The following is a 17473-nucleotide window of genomic DNA, read 5'->3' as shown; positions in this document are numbered from 1 at the left end:
TGATGAGGATGTACCATTGTAACACCGAAATGCGTATAGGTTTTAATTGAGTTTTATATTTTATGATTCTTGAAAGTTGTTTTTAATAAAATGTACTTTAAATTGTTACTTAGGACTTTTTGATCAATGTTTTTAGCTCATAGTTTAAAACAATTATAAAAATTAAAAGGTTAATACTACTTTCCATTGTTAAGAACAAATAAAAGTGTTAGTCTTACAAATTAATCTATACCTGTAAGATTTGACAGGTGTATATTGCTACAGGTGTGAAGAGTTTTTCTCTAGTAATATTACATGAAAGGTGTTTCCTGGCTCCAAAATGACATAAACAAGATCTTATATTTCCCTAGAGTCATTTTGATAAATTACATTCGATTTAATATATTTTTACATCTATTTATTTTTATACTACTGCAAGTTTGTAAATATTTGCTTATCTTTTCCATTTGAGCAATTTTTCATAATTACGAGTACTTACGCACAAGTAGCGTATAGAGATGGGAGTGTTTTCATGTTTTAATGTGAGTAATTGTCGTAAGGTTGTATTTCAATCTTGAAATGAAACCATGATTTCTATTGGGTAGACAAAGCACGTGGGAAGATTTCAGACTAAAATTTGGTGAAAGTTTTTTATTGCTGCTTTTTCAATGTAGGTTATTGATAAGGCTGTTTTTAATACAATATGGCAAATTCAACGTAAAAATGTCGAAAATTAATAACAAGCATGTGATAAGATTTCCGTTCTACTATAGAATTATCACACGGCTGTAAGTGATAGGAAAACTAAAGTATGTACTTTCATTAGTGCAAAAATAATCATCAATTAAGTATAATTAAAGAAGGCCATTTTCGAGTCATTAGAACGAATAGTTTGAAAGCAGTAAGTAGTTTTTATATAAAAGTACTATTTCTTACCAATAGTTCTGCACACATTTTACTCTGCTATCTGGAGATAACCTGGGAATACAAGATATATGTTTAGGTAAGCATTTTTGCTGAAACAATTGAGAAAAAAATTCGAGTCAATATTATAATTAAATATTGAGTTATTATATTTTTTTTTGTAAGTGTAATTCAAAAATAGTAATTTTTCTACAAAAGAAGCCCATCGTAACGTTTAAAATATTAGGAGCTTCTTTGACTCGTGTTTACTTTAATTTGTTTAAATGAGAAAAACACAGTTCCTGCGTATTTTCTTAGTAGTACTTCACTTAGCTGTTTAACAATGAGGTTGCGCACATTTTTGTACTTCAAGTAGAAGTACAAAAATGTACTTTTTCTTAAACCAAAATTCATTTTAATTTCTTAACTTTTCATCTAATACCTTCCTATTTTATCCTGTTAATTCAAGCATGAAGGAAAGACGTAGATAATAATGACTCACTTGTTTTGAAAGCAATGAAAGATGCGCGACAAGTACAGAATTGAACTTGAACTTCTAAACTAATAGTCTAATTGTCTCTAAAATGGCCTCATTGGATTTAACTTTCAGATAGTTAAATCGGATTTTGAAATCAATTTGCAATACCATATTTAGTAAGTTATGCAAACAAGGAAAATTTGGTTACTTTTACTGAAACTTGCGTTTGACTGGATTTTGATGATTAATTCTCCTCTGGGCACTGTTTAATTTTTTCTAGCTGCTTTATGTTCTTCGACTAATATGTTTATATAGTTTATCTTTTTATGATTTTGAATTGTTACAAGGAATAGTAATGAATGCGCAATTTTCCAGAAACATAAATATTGATAATATTGTAAAATGTTTGTGTTGATCCCGCATTTAATCTGTCATACTCTGGTTTTTCCTACAAAATTAAATTTGTGAATGTGTCTTGTTATTAACATTAGGCTCAAATACAATACTTCTAAGGTATTACGCATTTTTTTAGGCTATAAGTATGTTGTTTTGGAACAAGTTATAAATTTCTAAGTTATTAATTTACGGTAAAGTGAATTAAAATATGATATGGATAAAATTAATGATCTCTTCAAAATGTCAGAAGATAAATTAGATTTAATGAACCGCTTACTAATTCTTGAAGCTCATTAGATAAGCAAAGATAATTTACAATAGTATCAGATGACGACAATAAAGTTAACATTTGTTTCCATTGAAAGATTTCACTTTCCGAATGAATGGCTCTTTGATTCTTATATTCTCAGATATGAGTTAACAGAATTTAAAGGTGATTCGATGTCAAAAACCATACAACAAACAACAAGTTTTCTTTCATGCTCCGCCATTTAATGCTTCGTAAGCAATCTGAAATTCTAGATAAAAGTTACCAAAGTACTGACAGACTTTTCCTCTAATAATGAAACGGATACCACTTGCATTCACGGGAAATTGAATTTTACCGATCGACTTGTTTCACTTCTTCCAGCAGTCAAACACCAGCGGCAAATTGTTCTAAGAAATGTTTAACGCATGGAGAGACTTGGGGTCCATAGGGGATGGGTTTAACTGGTAAGGTTTGTTTATCTGTGCTACCAAATGTTAAGAGCTCGAAGCAAATCACTAAGCGTCATACACATATGGCTGGAAAACGCAACCATCCGCAAGTTAAAAGAGCAAATAGAACCTTTCGTGGGTTCTTAAACAAAAATGATTGTTTTAAGATGTAGTGAAGTTTTATTTAAGACCACTCATTTTACATATTAAAGTAAAGTGTAATTAGTTAGCAAGTTTTATTTACTTTGTATCTTCTTTACTTTACTCTGGACCATAAAACTTAAAATATAAGATAAACCAGTTAAAGATAAATAAAAAAAACATTGAGGCAAATTGTTAAGTTGCAAAAAAAGTAGAATTCGTTGAATTGTGTGGATATGTCTTTATTATTTTTGTATCTGATATAAATAAATAATAATAAAAGAGTGACTGACAGCATATAACAATACATTGTCATAAATATAATTTTGCTCCTTTATATTAATATTTTTTTTACTAAAAAGAAAACATTTTTGCATAAAAATTAGAACATAAATTTTCATCAATTAATTTGTAGAATATTCCAATATCATTTGTAAAAAGATATAATTTTATGAATTATTTGCATTAATTGTGTATTGTTTTCACATTTGAGTTTTTAAATGATAGAACAAGAAAGGATGTTTAATAACCCCAATAAATAATACATTTTCGTAAAACATGTTTCTTTTTATCTTTTTATGTATATTGCTTATCTATTTACAAAAGTTAAAATTTATATAAACAAATATTTATCTTTCTAGTATAATGGTAACTTTTATATGCGTTTTAATACTATAACTCAAATTATGTTGTTATATTATTCATGGAAGCAGATTCGGTAAAAATTCTCCGCTGAATTTCGCATTAGTGATTCAAATTTTCCAACGTTTTTTAAAAATCTTTCTTTCATATTTTTACCGTTCAATGAGCGACGATTATCTTAAGAAATTAAAAAAATTTCCAAAAAATATTCCAAACAATGACATTTTTTGTTATTCTCTGTAAAAAAGTATCTACTTTGAAAATAAATATATTGCTTTATCTTATTTTACATTTGGTTATCAGAACACCTAAATAAGTTAAAAAATATAATTATATCTTAAAAATTCTTTAAATAAATGAAACAGATAAATGCTTTACATAAAAAGAGTAATATCAGATCTCTTGTTTGAAAATTGAATAAAAAATCTCGAAAGAAATAAAATTTTATTTTACTTATATCATTGAAGCACTCTTTACATTTTATTGATATTATTGATATTATCTTACGCTTTTTCGTGAATACCATTAAAAAGAAACTTGCGATTGTTTTTATTTAGAAGCAAAATAATTCAAAGTGTTTTGTAAGACTTTAAATCAACAAAAACTATCAGTTTTCTTATAATGCTGTTTCCAATTCATTACTATCTTATTCATTAATTAAACGAAAAAAAACATACTTTTAAAAGTAGAATATTTAAATTCCATATCAGAAAAACATACTTTTTAATTTCAAGTATTTAAAACAAATATTCCTAAGATCTCCTAAGTATTTGAAATAATCTTCAATTTTTTATACATTCAAATTTTTTTATTATTTAAACATCTGGTTTTTATAAATGACAATAGTTTAAATTATTTCTTTTTCTAACTGCGTAGACTAAAGATTAAATTTTAATATTTTGAAAAATGAGAATATTTTGAACAACGATAAAAGATGAAGTTTTTTAGAAACTTCTGTTTTACTTTTATCTTAACAAAATAATGTGTGCGTATTAGACTTATATAATTTTTTTCTTTGTATACAGTTGAACTTGAAAAAATAAAGAATAATCTACCAATCATCAAATTTCTTTGGCTCTATGGAATGCAAAAATAAAATAAATTTTTTCATGTATAGAATTTTGTATAGAATTTGGTATAGAATTTTGTTTTCATTTCGATTCCTGCTTTTATTTTCGAATCTCACAAAACTTTTCCTTGCTTCGAATTTGGAAGTTTTCTTTTTAATGACACACAAAACAAAAGACTTCAAAGGGTTGTTTTCTTTTGCTTTATTTAAGATTCGTTTAATTCTAACATACATTGCTTAGCTCTAACTACAGTTTAACTTAAATTACCTACTTTCAGAATATCCCACTATCCCACTTAAAAATAACAACTTATTTAGCTCCATGGTTGATATTAAGGAAAGGACAACATGATCGCTCCCCAATAGGGTAAACTGTAAGCATTAGTTACCAATGGCCTCTTAGTTCTGAAACAACCTTGCTTTCCGCATTACAGCCATATTTTTCAGTGCAATGATTTGGCCCCTTCGTCCACCACCATCTCTTCGGTTACCACGGTTTCTCGTTTATCCTCGCATTAATTTTTCACTTGCTGTTTTATCAAAGGCGACGTCTCTTTCACTGACATGTCTCTAAGTTCTAATCATTATCATAGTTGCCAGGTTGAGTCATACTTTCTCTACTTGAAACATTCTAATGTTTCTATTCTTCTCCTTTCAGAATTTTTAATGTTTTTTAATGTGAAAATAACTAGCAGCTATTTATGATTATTTTTTGCAAGTGTTTTTACAACCAAAAAATCATGAACATATAACAAGTTTTAAAAAAATTCAGAAGCTTTCATACCAAAATACATCACTTGAAACGTATCAGTTAAATATATATAAAGTTTATTTAAACTAATTCGTTAATTGAACAACTGTATTATATAAGTTAGGTTTTAACCATGCAAAATTTTGGTAATGCTTTCTTAGTTTTGAAAGCATTGGCGAGTACAAAAAATTAAATTAGAATTGTTGCAGACGGTTATAATGACGAGGAATAATTATTTGAAGGGAAAAGTGACAAATTAAAAATAAGTATTAAAGTATATGTTTTGGAAACAAATTTTGTAATTGCTTACATTATTTTTATTTTGTATAAATATTATTAAAATGTTTGTTTTTCTTTTAATTTTTTGATAAATTATTTTCACAATTTCATTTCAATTTACAATTGGTTTCACTTAAAAAGTTTAAAACTTACAGCAGTAAATGAAAAGCGTGAAAAAAGTAGCCCTGACTTTAAGTAACTGTTTCTTCTGAAGTCATTGAATATCAACCTCAATATTCTTAATATCAACCGCTATAAGACTATAATTCCCAAATCATGTCTGTAAATTCATATTTAAAAAAAAAATGCTTAATTCAAGAAAGTTTAGTCTTAATCTGATTTTTCTGAAAAAAAGTTATCCTTATTGAATTATAGAGTAAGTAGACTCCCCAAACTATGCATATTACAATTCTTCACTAGAAAGTTTGACTAGTATTTCAAAATTCTTTGTTGGTTTTGTACATTGTATGTATTGTATACATTGTTGGTACTACATTTAATTTCAATTTTAAATAGACTTGAGTTCGAATACAACGAAAGAAAAATATCATTTTTGTAAATAACTTAATTAATAGGCAGTACTGTTGTGATGCGTTTTCTTACAATTCAATATGATGATTTTCGAATGGTCCTATTGAATTGTAAAAACCCCTATTTACAGTTATCTTTTGAGGGCGTGCCCTGGAGGATAACTTTTAAAATTCAATTCGGGAAGTCCCCGTTCAGATCATCTCTTTCTCTCTGAGTCTGTCCTCAAGTGTAATTTGTGCTTGTCTTCGTTAATTAAAAAATAAACTATTTAATGTATATCCTTTTATTCTAAACTAATAATCAAAATAAAATAAAAACATCTGCAGAATCGTAATTAGTTTCCCTGAATCATAATTCAAAAATATAAAAAAATAGCTTAAAACGACGAAGTTAGGCATTTTATTTAAATCAGGCATAATTTAATGACTTAGCTTGCTCGAATAAAATTTAATAATCAATTATATTTTGTTACTACAAAACGTTTAAAAAGAAAATAATGATAAATTTACTTTCCAAATCATATTCAGAGCCTATCATTGAATAAGATAACTAAAACAGAAGTAGGAGTATTGATTAGATTTTAATTTCGCCGAGAGAATTATATTACATTCATTAGAACGAAAAAAAAACACCAACAAAACGATAAGAAGAAAACACAATAATTTCAATTACATTTTATTTCTAACGCTTTTTTCCCTTTGCTCAAGTGCGATTTATGGAGTAAAATTTTAAAAGAAAACAAATAACTTTTTTGTAAGAAGATGACCCATTATTTCAAAAGCCAGAACCCTGTTATATGATTAGAAATTTATCCAGCAAGAAGCTCTGAAAACTGATGAAAGGAATAAAGTTAAAGAAAAAATTTCATTTCTAATTTATTTTGATGCAGTTAGTTTTCTATTGCTCTTTTTTTTTAGTTCGTAAAATGCCTTTAAAGTAATAAGGAAACATTGAGCTCTTATATCAATTCGAAAAATGCATGAATGCCTTCACAGCATAAAATATTCAATTATACATTAAGTATTTACTTATATATTCTTACGCTTATCTAATATTTTTAAAAATACTGATTATTCATTTATAAACTTGATTTTAAAGTCCTGAATTATTTTACCGAGTGCCTGAAGTAGGGGTTCTGAATTAGCTAACTCTATAACATTTTCAGCAATTTAAAAGAAATTTTTACTCATCTTAGAAAATTTTGTTTTAGTTATATCATTATGCTTTAATAGTTTATTTGGAAGAAAACACGGAATATATATATTTGCATTTGGAAACGATATCGATCCATTGCATTAGTAAAAAATTTAAAATATGTCAATAATTCATGGTCTCGTGTAAACTAACTGCACTGTTCTGTATCAGTGAACATTGGTCACATTTAAATGAAATCCAAAAACAAAATATCATTTAGGAAACCGGGATGAAATCTTCAACTTAAAAGCCCAGTTACACCATTTACTACTAGTATTGCACTATGAGAGATATTTACTAAATTATTCCAGTCTTCGAGTTAGAGAGATAAATTATGACAAAAAACTTGAATTTTCATTTAATGACCTTATCTCACATCGTCATCATCAGCGCGATATGCACTTCAAAAATTTATTGAACACTAACTATATTTTACAGTGTTTAATAATTAACAAAATGTTCAAAGTAAATATTTATTGAAAAAACTAAAAGTTGTAATAAAATTATTTGCATTTATTTTAACCCGGAGTAAAAAGTATTAAAATTGAAATGCTTTAGTAAAGTGCATAGAAAAAGTTTAATTCTTCAATAATACATTTATTGCTTATTCAGTTCTTCAGTTTTCAAGTGTTCTTATTGATTTATTACTTATTTTTATTTTTGTTTACACATTGGCTGTTAATTGCCAACAAGCTAACAATCATACCAAATCAATGACTTTCTTTTTTAAATATTCGACCCCTCAGATTCAAAAAGAAAATAGAGAAAATATACAACATGAAAAAAAATAAAAACACTACATGAAAAAGGCTAAGAATCAAGTGAAAAGAATCAAATTGTCTTAAAGTGATTCAGCGTGATAATAAAACCACGACATGAAACTCTAACGTAAACTCGTCAGGCTCAACCACGTGATTAGGTACAATCATCTGATTAATTTGTAAGTATCCTTCCTATTCGTGATTAATCAAACTTTCCTTCAAACAAACATCGAGAGTGGAAGCTTGACCAGAACTCTCCAAAAGTTTTGAATAAAAATCGTTCCTTATAGTTTAAGGAAAGTAATATTTAAGTTTATGACAAGCATTATGAACTAAAAATTATGTCCGATTGAATATTTTATTCTGTGAAAAAAGAAAATTATAGATATTTTTTTAAAAAAATGAGTCAATCACTTCTCATGTCTCCCAGCATATATCATATTATTATGCTGCTCATTGCTTAACATAAAATCTTTTAATTACTTAAGCATTATAACTGCTCTTTTTTATCAGTTGCACTATGAGATGGGTAACATAAAGGATATTAAGCATTTGGCTCTTTCTCCATTCAGGAAAAAGGAATCTGCCAGGACAAAATTTATGAGTTTTGGATGTTACAAAGAAAGGTTTAAAAAAGCATTGGAAGAAAAAGGAAAAGAAACCCATAACTTCAGTTTCTTGGTTACACGTGTAAAATTGGAAAAAATGACAAGTAACTGGGAGAACAGGACGATATTTCAATAGGAAGCACATAGAATGAGATAACTCCAAAAATGTCCAAATACAGGCGACGAAAAATTTGGAGCCTATCAAGCCAAGGGCGGGTTTGCGTCGCCTAAAAATGGATTGAAGTGTCATGAAAGGGCTCTATTCTGTTCGCAAAAAAAAAATCTTTTGTGTTTTTTAGGGATCGGAAGGAGTTAGAATGGAAAGAAAAGTGAAGAAATTGTTACGAAGGTTTAAAGATGTTAACAGATTAATAGAAAAGGAAAAATGCGTAGCACATTTTAATAATAACATATTTTTTAATATATCATTTTTTGTGAATTTATAATTCTAGTCTTACTGCTTATTGACATTTGGTATATTGCTGTTAAAAGTATGATACTAGTTTGTTTAAAACGTTTCATATTTATAATCAAACTGAAACTTAACGTGATTAAAAAAATGGAAGAATAATGCAGGCATAACAAAAAAAAATAATAAATTAAAAATCACACGAGGACACGTGCTCGCAAATCGTCACTGAGCTGTTTATATTTGTCACAGCTCAAAATGTTTGTTCAAGAAAACGGACACAGCTTAAAATGTGTATGTAAGAAATTTGATACAATTCAAGAAGCGTTTTTAAGAAAACATACAAAGCATATGCACTTTTTCAATATTCAAACAAAATTTTACAACTAAAGGAGAAATATCGTACTCACTTTTCTTTTCTCAAATCCCAAGCATAATGTAACTTTTTTACCGATATCTGCGTATGCAGATCACTAAACTATAAAGTAGTCCTTAAAAATCTAAATCCCTGGAATCTAACATCATTTTTATAAATTTAAAGGAACTGTGACAATTTTGTAAAAACAATAGTTCACTTTTAAAATACATTTAAAAAAGAATGATTTTTAAAAGAAAAATGTTCTAAAGGATTTAGGTAAGTGGAAAACTTCCTATCGTGGATTTTGTTTTCGTATCCATTTATTTTATTTCTTAAAAAAGAACAATTTTCATAATAGAAGTTCAGAAATGACAATTTCTTGAAAAGCATTCATTTCCTAAGTTCAAGTTGCTCATTGACCCACGCGCGCTATTTTGGGCATTCATTTTTCCTCAAAAACATGCCTTTTGAGCTTTATTCCTTTTCTCAAACACGCATTTTGAGCTTTGTCAAGAAAAGAAAATCTCACCGATGCAATGCTATCCAGAGCCGCTAGGCAGTGGAGAATAGTATAGCTATTTTACAAGGGTTTTTCACAAAAATCCTTCTACATAATTTTATTTCACTGTACTTCCAGACATAAACAAACTGTTGCCAATACATCAATAAGAGATGTTAAAAGTTTTGTCAGAAACCAAGAGACGCGCATGGAATCTATTCTGCATGGGATGTTGCACTTTTCCTAACCTTTAAACGTGTAATAGGCAACCTTCTATAAAGGATATGGCTTGCGACCCGACGTTCCTGTGTTTTCTATAATTCATTTTGTGGTTGCTTTTTCCATTTTATATTAGCAACGTTGTTTTGAAGGATTATGTATACATAGATTCGGGAATCTTTCTACGCGGTATAAAAAGTTTTTTTTTAGTTACAACTGCTTTTTAGCAGCAAAAATTCTCGAAAATATCCATGTATCCGTATTTTTATATTAAATAAAAAAAAATGATTTGTAAAATTTACTTCATGAGTTTTAATCATATTCAACGTTTGTTAAAAAATTACTTTTGTCAAAAATACATAGAGACTAAAACATTTAAAAATATATATATGCATTTTTATCTTTTTTTGTTTAATTGTTTGATCTATTTCACTGTTAAGAAAAATATTCAACCATTTTTGAAGCCTTACTGAACATTCCCTAATGGTAAGTTACAAAATGTTTATACAAACATGACGAAAATTTTCCTTGAGAAAAAAACTTGTATTTCAATAAAACTTATATGGTAAACTGTAATTGTCAGTTCTGATTTATAGATTGAAAGAAAAGTTAGTTCTTTCATCGTTCGGTAGCTTTTTTTCCACAAAAAGTGTAATAAATGTTTCGATGATGAATTTTTGAAACCGACTGTTCTGGTTGCCAACAATAACCGTCTTCAAAGTTTGATAGATGGACACAGAAAGGATGCTCTAATATATATATTTTATTGCCGAGACATGTTATCTTTGAACAAAAGTGACTGAGCTTCATGCTAAAGAATCTTTTTCAAAGGAAGTTCTTTTTTTATGTAAGATTGTTTTAATACAGCAAAATATATTAAAACATATCGATAGCGACATCTGTTTTTTTTTCTCTTTATAAATTATATAACTAATTTATTTTAATTAAAAATCGTAAATTCTCTTTATTTAATAGTAACATACAATTTGTTTAGATACCATGCTTCAAAAGGCATAATTTATATCCATATTGATTACATTTGAAATTAGAACCATACTTCTAGTTTAATATTAGTAATTGATCTTAAAGAAAAAGTATTTCAAAGAAATTTTGGTAAAATATGAATCTTTAATGACGCAATTTAATCACTTGCTGCAAGAGAACGTTCCACCGTTCATCCTAAGACCTGTTTTGCTACTGTTCCTTTTGCAGCACCCTGGGCTGGTTTTTCAGCAGGACAATGCCAGACCACATGCGGCACGCGCTGCTATGAACTGTCTGCAAGCTTGTCAAACTCTTCCTTGGCCTGCCAGATCACTAGATCTCTCTCCCATCGAGCATGTCTGGGAAATGATGGGAAGGCGATTGCATCTGGCGAAGAATGTTGATGACCTCGTTCGACAATTGGATCGAATTTGGCAGGAAATACCGGAAAAGACCATCCGGGAGCTTTATCGGTCTACACCACGTCGTGTGGCAGCTTGTACCCTGTCTAGAGGCGGGTCAACACCTTATTGAACTTGTTACTGTAACTCTGCAATAAGTTATTCAATTGTTCTGAAATTTTAATCATTTACTATTCTGTACATTGTCTTCCTATCCAAACGGACAACTCCTTCTTGTTGCGTCGATTTTTTTTTCATAGAGTATATATATATATTATCTAGTAACCAAATAGTACTGGTATATTTGGTTAGTAGAATGATAAACAAATAATGTCTGCAGTTACAAAATTATCGAAGCAATTTTAATGAAAATTATGAAATAATACTCCTAGTAAAATACGTAAGAAAATAATTTTTGTTAGAGTTTTAAGAAAGTTTAGAAAAATTCAATTCTTGTTTCTAAATATATGTTAACATTTAGCGAAAAAGTGTTAATGTATAATTTTTTTTTCCTTTTATGACAAAAAAAGAATACATAAAAATTAGCAAAATTAGTACAAAATACATTTGATACTCTTTCGAAACCAAAATATTTTTTTTAAAAATTATAAATATTGAAGCATTATCAGAAAAACTCAAGTAATATATTTATTCTGAATATAACAATTCAGAAAATAGTGACTATGGTAGAATTTTCTTGAGTATTGATGCGAATCAAGTTCTAAATCACAACCCGTAGAACCAAATGTTGAATTTTTATACTTACCGAATTAATAACGAAACATAATTCCTATTCTAAATTACAATGGTTTCATTCATACTTAAATACTATATATTTATAAACTTTCATGTACCAAATGTTAAAACAAACGGAATCACGAAACACCCAGAATCTCTTAAGATCTAATGATCGGCTTCCCTGTACCGAAACTTAATCTTAATGACACATGATGAGACCTCAAGTATGCTAATTAATTCGTGCATACTTTATTTTAAATTACAAAATCACACAAAAATGGAATTTTTCTGAATAAACATACACTGAGGAAAACGTATGGTCAAAACTATCAGAAAATTTAAAACTTTATCGGGTTTCTGGCCCTAGGGGAATACCAAAGAGCTCTGTAATTTTTATCCAAGTACTTTGTTGAAGATTTTGTTAAAAATAACAATAAAATATGGTTTTATAATTGATGATAAAATTTGGTAAAATGTGGTAAAATTTAGAAATTTTATCACCTTACTCTTATTACCACACATACATCACTTCAATTTTATCACCATATATTTAGAGCATAACATAAAAACCATTCAATTGGTTAAAATTACTTTTCAGTTATGGGTTTCCTCACAATGTACAGCATTGAGAACTATAAACTTGAAAACGGGATTTTCCAGTAAACAGTAACCTTATGATTAGAAAAATTACTAAACCACTGTTTTAAATATCGTATATTTTAGTTTTATCAATCAAATTTATCGCTTTACCTGAAATGTCATTAGCATTCACTACATCAATTTTACCTGAATTTTTCTTTTCGAGTGGTACTCCTAAACGAGAAAAAAAAAGGAAACAGTTCGCAATAATTTTGATCTAATAATCGCTTTTTCGTCATCTTTCTGCAGAAATGAGCTCCTGAAGCCGTTGACTCTCTGACTCCACATAGAATAGTTCATGCATTCTTGATTTCATCAATCATGAAACTAGGCTCTTTTGGAGAATTATTTATCATACAGATTTTGTGGTTATATTTTACCTAATCTAAACGAATAAATATCAAAATATTTTGCTAGTCTTAATTCGGTTTGGAGGCTGGAGAATTCGATTGCAAATCCCCTATTTTCCCAAATATTTAAAGTATTTTTGAAGTTCATATGAGTTTGTTTTGAGGCGTAAAGGTTGGTTTGAGATTTATTCGAAGATGATTTCAAAAACCTACAGCCTCCTAAGAGATCAACCTCCCAAGGTGTATAAGCAAGGTATATGAAGTTGTTTTATTCATGCTTGGGGTCGTTTAGAGGTTGATGGAAATCAACGTTAGAGCAAAAACGTTAGGGAGGTAGTTTTTGAGACGTATGGATTTTTATTCTACACTTATACGTAATACGCATATTTACGCAAATATGTATATTTACGCAAATACGCATATTTAAGAGGTGAATAATTTCACCCGATCTAAACTAAAATTATTTGTTAGTTATATATGAGGATGATTTTGTGAAGTGTAAATGAGGTTAAAATTGTAGTTTATTAATTATTCATTTTCAACCTCAGATGCATTTTTTTAATCTGTCCACCTTAAAACAATCTCAAAAGCAACGTGTGTAAATAGCAAGTTTTTTTTTAGCATGAATAATCAAAACTAAGAACTGCTTTAAAAAATATTAACTCAATGAATTAAAAAAAAAACTTAATAATCTATTCAAAATGTCATTTTTTTTAAAGGAAAAAGTATTTCTTATCAATGCATATTGGAAATTATATATTGTATGAAATAATAAAACGTAATAGTAATCTTATACGAATAACTAAACTTTTGAAAAAATGAAATCTTATATAACTTTGAAATATTACGCAGGTCATAAATTTTAAGTTTGCAAGTAACAAAGTATGGTTGTAAAAATATTCTTTCCTGTTATAATTCAAAAAAAAAAATCTTTTCCAAAGGAAAAAACTTTTCAAAATACTTTGAATTTAAAAAATTTCTTTGACATCCAAACTGAGTCTCTTTAAAGTTAAATAAATATATAACTTTTAACTCAGATTTCTACAAAGACTAGCAAGAAGCTAGACCACCTAGTGGAATATATTTTTATACGACCTTTTTGCTCCATCTTATCCCCTGGGGCAAAACATTGTGACAACGTTAGAAAAAGCGAAATAGAAATGAAAGTACACTGCAATTCTCCTCAAGCAGAAAACTTGAAAAGCCTTTTTTATGATTTATATATTTTTCTTACAAAATGGGAAAAAAGTCTCAAAAGTTAAATGCAAAAAATATGACCTCACATACAAGAGGCGTCATTTATAAAAAGAAATATTTTTTCTTTTGATGAATGTTAGAAAGATTCAACAATTTTAGTTATTATGAGTTCTTATTTTGGGCGAAAAAAACGCTCAAATTGCATACCTTGATATTCTTTTAATTTTTATATTTTTAATATTTTAAGAATTTGTTCGAATTTAAAAAAAAATGAAATACTATAATAGTAGTAGAATATTAAAAATTTAATGTTAAAGGGAAATGTGAAAAAAATATCCCAGACAAGATGCAATATAGTCTAGTTTTGTAATATTGTTCGAGAGAGCATTTTTAAGCCAGTCTTTGGTTGAAAACAGCGCAACGAAGGGAATAAACTGTTCCTATTTATTGCACTACCATTTAGTTTAAATTCTGGAAACTTATAAAGAATCTCTCTCTTTCTCTCTATCTAGCTATCTATCTGGAAACAATGCAACGGAAAATTTTCGTGCAAAAATGTTTCTCAAGATAAATATTACGAAACACAGATAAATATGGAACAAGATCTTCAAATTTCTTAGAACTTTTTCCAAAAATTTTTTTTTATTATTTATATATATATACCGAAGAGCCATTACATTATGACCACCCTGCTAATAACAAGTAGGACCACTTTTAACCCTCATAACTGCTAGCACCCGCCGTGGCATTGATTCCACAAGGTGCTGATAGGTAGTCTGAGGTATCCGGTACCAAGCTCTCACCAACTGGTCCTGCAATTCTCTCACATTGGGAGGGGGTAGCGTGGCAGCACAAATTTGGTTTTCCAAGTAGGACCCCAAATGCTCTATTGGATTAAGGTCAGGTGAATTTGGGGGCCAAGACATGACTTGAAAGTCACTAGAATGTTCCTCGAACCAATCCATGACGATTCGACCCTTATGACATGGGACATTATCCTGTTGGTAAACACCATCCCCCGCAGGAAAAACTGTGGCCATAAATGGGTGAACCTGGTCTGCAACTATGTTCAAGTAGCTTACAGACGTCAGGGATTGNTATATATATATATATATATATATACGATATTAATACACTTTAAAATTTATCGGAGCTCTGAGTACTCGTATCTGGGTGCTCTTTTTATCATAAAATCCATTTTTCTGGAACATGTTACGAACAAAGAATCTGATGATATAACACATTTCTTATTGTAATAAAAAAAGTAAAATCACTGAATCACTCTAGTTAAACAAATACTACGGCAAAAATTACGGTTTAATATTTAAGGACAAAAAAGATATTACGGATGATGCACCCAAGTGCCGGTACTTTCCACCGTAATTTGATGTGAAAATGTTTAGTGTAATATGTACAGTCAATAAATGAAGAGTCAAAGGCTACTTAATGTTATTTATTTAGTGAAACTCAAATGCATTGTCTATGTATGTTTAGGAATTTGTGTAATTGCCATATTAGCTCATCATTACGTGCTTTATTACAAACATGCAACAAGACTAAACTCGTAATAAACGGTTCGGCTTTTTGGACTAGTTCAGAATGCACATTTTAACTTCATCATTCATTTCAAAGCTTTGTGCTCACACAGTGCCTTAACAGTGCTTTTTGAGACATCGAGTACGGAAGATTACAGAGGGAAAAATTTAGATTGTTATGTGGGTGGTTCCTCATCATTTGAACTTCTGTATGAGTTTATTTCTCTGCTTAGGTTTTGTGTCATAAAGCAACAGAATGATCTACATTCGAAATCTTGCCGAGAAATTTCAGTTTGGCTGCTTTTTTAAGGTATGTTAATATTTCTAAATAACGGGAAACAAGGACATTCGTCAAGGAATGACCCTTCGTGATGAGTTACGTGTTATTTTCAGAGAGGTAATAAATTGAATGTTTCACTTTCGATCACGAATGATATTTGAATAACAATTATTCGATGAATATCATATTTTCAATTGCTTTTTAGAAGTTTCTTCATTTTTCCAGTTGGGTAAAATAGTTTATGTTCAATATCCTTAGCCTTTCTATTTATTCACTGCATCCAATAATAAAACACCGCTTTATTTTATTAAACTCTACTGCCTGATCGCTTATGCGTCATGTTCTGGTTTATTAAATTCGAGAAACGTTTATTAATTTCAATTTAGAATAACTATTCACAAGCTAAGTAAATAAATTCTTATAAATTCCAATACTTCAGAGCGTGCTTAACATAGTTTAACTACTTTTAAATCAGAAGTACTTGTTTTAATAATAAAAACAAACAGACAGCATTAAAAGATTTGGAATGAAATTCATTTTTTAGTTTTTAAAATTGATATTGTTTGCGAAAATTACTACCAAAGCAAGCTTTGCATTATCATTCATTTTGTACAGGCATTTATTTAATGCAAACCTCTAATCAGTTTACAGATAATGTTTGAAGCTTTAATGAGTATCTTTGTCAAACTTAATGCGCCGAGTTATTAACAAAACGCATACTTTCTACCCCATTCCAGACAAATTAGTAACCATTTTAAATCCTGAGCTTTTGGGTACGCGATAACGAGTTACAGTTTACATTAGCACCTTCAGGAATACCTCATTATGATCGAAAATAGAGGAATGCGAAAATGAAAGGACGTGCATTCCAATGCATATTAGGATGCCTTTAATGACCTGGAAATCCACTTTAAGAACAACTAATATGCTTCAAATTTTACATTTGTGGTAAAGACGCACTCGTCTATTATCTTAAGTTTTCAATCTTCAAAGGGAAACAGTCTAAAACTTTAAATACTCCCATTAGCAATATTGGAAATTTTTCTAGCGTTAAACAACTAATGAGTTCTATTTTTTAGAGTGAAGTGTCCCAAGAAATGTGTCAAGAAAGACGAATGTTAATTATACTCTGAATGAATAAATAAACTGGTTAATTTATTACTTCTTTGTTTGTTTTCGTTCCCTGAATGTCACTTAGAGATTTAGAATTAATTCAGTACAAAGGTTTAGGGACAAAGTTTTTCTTAACTATTCATAATAAGCTTGTAGTTTTTATATCCCTAGGTAATTAAACACTTGCTGTTTTTTTTTAGAAAATATATATTGTTTAGATTTTATTGATTCGACTGTAACGGTACTGAGGAAAACAGTGCCGTTAACATGAAGCGGGTCAAAAATTTTGACCGGACCTCTTTGGTAATGGATTTTGGCAA

The sequence above is a fragment of the Parasteatoda tepidariorum genome, chromosome 1 (assembly GCF_043381705.1).
Source record: "Parasteatoda tepidariorum isolate YZ-2023 chromosome 1, CAS_Ptep_4.0, whole genome shotgun sequence".
NCBI lineage: Eukaryota > Metazoa > Arthropoda > Arachnida > Araneae > Theridiidae > Parasteatoda > Parasteatoda tepidariorum.
Note: the sequence above shows the minus strand (reverse complement) of the source record.